The sequence below is a fragment of the Eurytemora carolleeae genome, unplaced genomic scaffold, assembly GCF_000591075.1.
Source record: "Eurytemora carolleeae unplaced genomic scaffold, Eaff_2.0 scaffold1743, whole genome shotgun sequence".
NCBI lineage: Eukaryota > Metazoa > Arthropoda > Copepoda > Calanoida > Temoridae > Eurytemora > Eurytemora carolleeae.
Window position 1 is genome coordinate 19,008 of NW_019397632.1, and position 6,241 is coordinate 25,248.

Consider the following 6,241-nt stretch of genomic DNA (forward strand, 5'->3'; position numbering starts at 1 on the left):
TTCTGGTTGTTTATGTTTTGGTAAATTTCAGAAGTATATTTGGATTTGTCCATATTTGTCCCAGTTCAACATTTTAACGTATTCTTAATCACTTTTTTCCTAACAAATCTTAAACATTTTTTCAAGTTTTAATTGCTCTAAGTTTGAATTTAAAGACTGCTGAGCCCATTTGACTCAAATTTCTTCTAGGACCTCACACACAAAAAAAAACTCCAAAGAGGCTTAACGGGCGACAGAATTACTCTATTTTCTCCGAAGATTCCAATTCTTAAAAGGCTTTCATCGTAGTTTCATTTTTTTCTTTAACCTTGTATCTTTCTGATTAATAAGGTGGGATCATTCATTTATACTTGCTTACAATACCATTAGGATATTTTGAAATGCACCAGTAAATTCAGAAAAATCTGTAAAATCTTCGAAGAAACTTTTTTAAAAAGTCTTGATATGGAATTTAAAGAATTTGAGCCGCGGTTTAAATCCGCCAAAATCCGCCAAAACCCGGTTTAAATTTAGCGCCGGCTTAAATCTTGAAACATTTGATACAATTTAAGTGGAACCAACCATATTTAAGCTGCGGCTTAAATTTAAACCACCGCTCAAATTCTTTTAATTCGGCCACTTTATAGGTATACTGTTTGGTTGAATGATATTCTTTAAAGGTATAAATTGCAACCAGCAAACCATAAAAGGTTGGCAATAGTTAGTGCACTTTCTGCAAACAAGCAAGAACCATGCGAATTTATTCGACACAAAAGCGGAGTGTTTTATGATTCTTTATTGAAATAAAATTTAAAAACGTAGTTTTTGATGAAGAAGTGATATTCTAAATATTTTTGATTGTAAATGTATAAACTGATATACCATTGAAAAACTTTGGTTCATTTGAAGGACTAAGTCGACTTTTAAGCGGGTTGAACAAGCTGTGATGTATACACACAGACTATATTAGACAATTCATCTATTCTATTTATCACTGAACGATCGTTCAGTAAAATCGTTAGTTCAATAAAAAAAAATTTTAGGAAAATTTGATAGTTTAAAAAAAATTTGTTCAAAAGTCATTAATTCATTAAAAAATCGTTAGTTTTTTCAAAATATTTTGGAAAAACGATTTTTTTTAAAGATCGTTTGAACGATTTGAAATTATTCATATATTTTTTCGTTTGTTTTAAAAAAAGGATCGTTTTTTCATTTCTCTAAACGATTCAAGTCGTTTGTGTTTTTTTGTGAACGACGCCATCGTTCACGAAAATTTTATTGGTTCACAAAAACTTTTCCCATCTCTACCTCCCCCAACTCTGATTACATATTTACAAGACAGCGTTTTGTAGTTTGTAGTGGAAATTTAGACACTTGATCATGAAGGTTTATATATTTATCAATCACTTCACATATGAACTAGACAAAATGAAGTATGCAACATCACTGGTACTATTTTGTGTCTTCGTGGCTACTCTAGTTTTGATTTTATGCACAAGTACGAGAAAAGCATTTTTTTGGTTACATAATTGAAATTCAANTTTAAATCATAAGGCCAGGTTCATGAGTTATGATCGGAAATAAAACAGACAAACAGAGATTATTGCTTTATATTACTTATAAAGATGTATTTCAAAAAGGGAGTGTGAACCTGCATTTATGATTTGTTTATCCTAATAAGAATCCCAATGGTAACCAATTGTAAAACTAAGAATATCTCTGTCATTTTTGTAAAGAAATAGGTTCTAAAGGAACTCCTGTTATAAAAGATTTTAAAGAGACTAATACATGTGATAAAAGCTTGCTGCATGGTGTTTTAGTTTATATAAAATTTAAGATAATTTCCGATTTAACTTATTGTTTTGTCGTAGATCCGGTTCCAAGTTCATTTATTGAATTCACATAACTATCAGGGTTAAGGGGGGGGGGGAATCTGAAAAAGAGTTTTAAACATTATCTCAAATTTTTTTTACATATTTCAAAGAAACATCGTAATTTGATCTAGAAATTAACAGACAGCTGCAGCAAAATGATGTATAATCTATTAAAAATCTAAAAAGCCTTTTAAATATATTTTTTCCAGTATTTTTTCTTTTAGTACATTTTTCAACACTTACAATAAAATTTATGACGTGTCAAGGGTTTCAAATAAAATTAGACCAATCGGTTCAGTTGTTTCCACTTTCCCTTCCTATATCATAACCAAGATCTGTCTACCCCTCCCCCCCTGAGACCCACACATATTGCCAAAGCTCAGAACAACCAATCTTTTAAATATTGCCTAATCCCCCCCCCTCCCCCTCTCCTCGACAATGACTATTGCCTAAGTCTCAACTCGTTATATACTAGTACACAGGAAGCGATAAGGGTTAATGTGAATACCCATTTAAGTACACACTCGACTTGGCTTAAGGAGCCAACATGCATGGATGGGGGGNATAGACCAAGGAGACATTATTATTATTATTGTAAAAATAAAATTGTCACCAAAACTTTTTTATTTAAGTGGTTGCTCCAATTTTTATTTAAATTGTTATTAACTATTACTAAAAGTAAATAGTTACTCATATTCTAAGACTAGACTGCGTAGAGTCTATGCTAGATCTAAACCGATCGTGATTTATTGGGAAAAAGGTATATACTTTATTAAATACTTGATGTGGTCAAATTTGTAATATTCCTCATGATCCAACATAAACTCCCCAAAAATCACCAAAAACCTACGAAACTTGTATTTTTTTTATGAAAAGTAGAGACATCCATAGCTTCATCCTAAACCTGATCTTACAAGTATGATTGTTAAATCAAAAATTTAAATTCTCAAAAATATGAAAAATATAAAGAAACATTTTCGGATTCATTTGATACTAATAGTACGTATTTATCGGTGTATAGTTGCTGAATAAGAGAAAGAAAATCGACCTTTGAAATTCTCCCCAATTGTCGTTTTTTAAACTATGAAAATTGTAACAAAAATTCTACTTTAAACTACGTAGTTGTTAATGGACATTATGGAAAATCTGGGAGATTTTTATCGATAATGGCAGTTTTGAAGCTTTATATAGATATGATGCAAATTACTTTCTTTGATATTGACTAAACCCATAATTACCTTTGCATCTTATGACGTATAAGTATTATATTTAAATCATAAGGCCATCTCATGACCTTAAAGGAACTGTGTAAAGGAAAAATGAAAGGGGGGTATAGGCTGAAACCTGAGAATCTCAGGAGTCGATCGATACCTATAAGACATCTATCTGATGTTCCTGTCTAGAGAAATTGATCAAAAACTGTGTCAAATATACTGCTCACGTGATTTCCGTCTGTACCACGTGACAATGATACTGCACTGCTAAGTTCCGGTGACTTAATACGGACTATACGGACTATATGTAATTATATTATCAATTTTATCTATTAAAAATGCAAAATAAAAATTAAAAAATTAGAAAGGAGCAAACCTGAGATTCTCGGTCTCCTGTGGGATATCGTCGTTTTTAGATTGGTTGCGTTTTGTTGAATTTGATTTGTTTAATACCACAACTTTTAAACAAAATTGCATATGAATTTTTGTATTTTGATACAGTTATATATCAATTTCTCGAGACAGGAACATCAGATGGATGTTTTATATGTATCGTTTAACTCCAAGGATTCTTAGGTTTCATCCTATACCCCTTTCATTTTTCGCGAACACTCCCTTTAAAGCTGTAGCTGTTCCAGATGGGGTGGGATAGCTTCATGCCTCTACCATGTAAGCTGCATATAAGCCCCTTATCCGTTGTTTAGCGGTCATTTGATTTAATTTACTGTTACAGATTGTTCCGTTAGTTTTTAAAGAATTTCCAGTAATTAACGGAATTTCGCCCAACCCTACTAAACACGAATAAAGTTTTTTTTCTTCTTAAAATCTGAAAAATTCACATTTAGTTTAAAAGTGAATGACAAATTGTCTTTTTTTTACTTTTACATTAACCGGGGTTTCCTTTCGTGTCAATATATAATTTACAAATTCTTTCCGTTTTTAAGAAAATGTTCTGTTCCCTGATGGAACTGTCCCCGGTCTTATGACAACTTCAGTAATCTACAGAAATAAATTAATTATAAAGATATTAATAAAAATATTATTTTTGTCTCAAAGAAATCTTAATACAAATCGAAAGGGTCAAATTTATGAATTGTAAATAGGGGCGTCGGAAAATATATCATGATGGATCCTAAGAATATTTTTTTTAAATTACTACATGCAGAAACGGATAATTAAAGTTTATCCCAATCAAAATCATAGAAACAAAAACTTGTCCTTCTATTTTTTCCACAATTTCTATTTTTTATTTGTTTTTTATTTCTAATTGAGAGAATAAATTAGACATATAAAGTTTTTGGGTTTAATTTTATTAAATCTATATTTAAGTGAAAATAGACCAAGGAGACGGGGAATTAAATTTTTAAAGACCATTAAGTATTAGCAATTTCAAATGCTGGTTATAGCTTTTCTGAACTTACAAAAAAGGGGGGAGCAAACAAGTTTTTTTTTTATTAATGCGCCCCTTTTTTCATTCGAAGCAAGCATGTTTATACAGCAAAGCTAAAGTTTTTCATTTAGCTAAATTTGCGACATTTATGCAAATTTTGTCATTTCAATTCATATTCTTAAGCATTGCAATTTGAATGTTGAAAATTTTGATCAAACTTATAATTTTCATGCATTGCCTTTCTTTCCTTGTACAATATACAGGGTGTCCCAGTAAACATGAGAAAAAGTTACGACCTGTATGCCGAGTCCATTAGCGCCTGATCCAAGCAGGGTTCAGCCATGTGTTTGTTGTCTATTCTGAACCAATAGAAATAGTTTGGCGATAATATCTATCTTTCTATCTATCTCATTATCTAATTAGAGTTATGAATCCTTCAATCGGCGCTATCAGTAAATGGAAATATTTACTTCTACTGAAACTATAGTGAATTCTGTTCCGTGTGTCATTCCTACGTGAACACAATTTTTGTACAAACTGAACCTGGAAATATTTGTAAATTCCAGTTGATTTCAAGTACCAGGCCGATTTTTAACCAGCTCTAGAGCAAGCTGTACAGTACAAATACAGTCTCTGTAAGGCAAACCGGTACAGTACGCCAAATGAATGATCTCGTTCTAATGAAATTTATGCGGAATAGTTGTATGTCTTTATTCGTGGAAACAAATTTTGGACGATCCTTCACAAGCATGGATGTTTACTTATCAACATAATAGGGAATTTATTTGATCCATTTTTGCTAAAATTTAATGCTGTTTCTATAAATTGTATCTACTTTTTAATATAAATTCAATTATTTTTATAAATATAAGTTTGTTCAAAGCAATCACTAAATTCTTCATTTCTTTTTTAATTCTTTAACGAAATTTGGACAGTGACAATTTTGTTGCGGTTTAAGCTCATAAATATCTTCTTTTCTAAATCTTGGTTGACCAGTAAAGCCCGCGTCGGAACCAACTGTAAGAAAGCTGTAAGTTTATAATCCTTGTAATGATATCATATACTAGGATTTAAACTTTTTTTTGGTTGTCCTTTGTAAAAATTCCTGTGTATCTATCTATCTATTACGAGGAAACTGTTAGCTCCGTAAAACTACCAGAACCCTACCCATCGCACCGGACTTTCCAAAATTGGGTGACCGGCACGTTAGCTTAGAATAATGCAATGGTTTCTACTCGCGCGGACAGCCACTTGGGACATAAGCCCTGAGCGGTTTTGCAGCTGAAAACCGCCACCACTAATAAAAAACTAACACTAACTAAGTTGTTCCTTTTAAATGTTTGTTTATCTTGCAGACATGCTACAGACACGTTATACAACGTTTTGCAAAATAAAACAACAGTTTGCAGAAATACACTCTTTTAATAAGTAACTTTATAATGACCAATGAAATTGGGTAATTCAACGCTAACTTTTGACGACGATTTCGCATTCGTCAATTTCCAATGTTTATTGGGACACCCTGTACTAAAGTTTCGCCTGGACATGACCTTCTTTAATCAAACAGAATAACTCTCAGTCTAAAAATAAAATATTTTTGAAAGTTTTTTTTCTAAATTATATTGATTTAATCAAACAGAATAACTCTCAGTCTAAAAAATAAATATTTTTTAATGTTTTTTTTCTAAATTATATTGATTTAATCAAACAGAATAACTCTCAGTCTAAAAATCAAATATTTTTTTAATGTTTTTTTTCTAAATTATATTGATATGCAAAGTGTA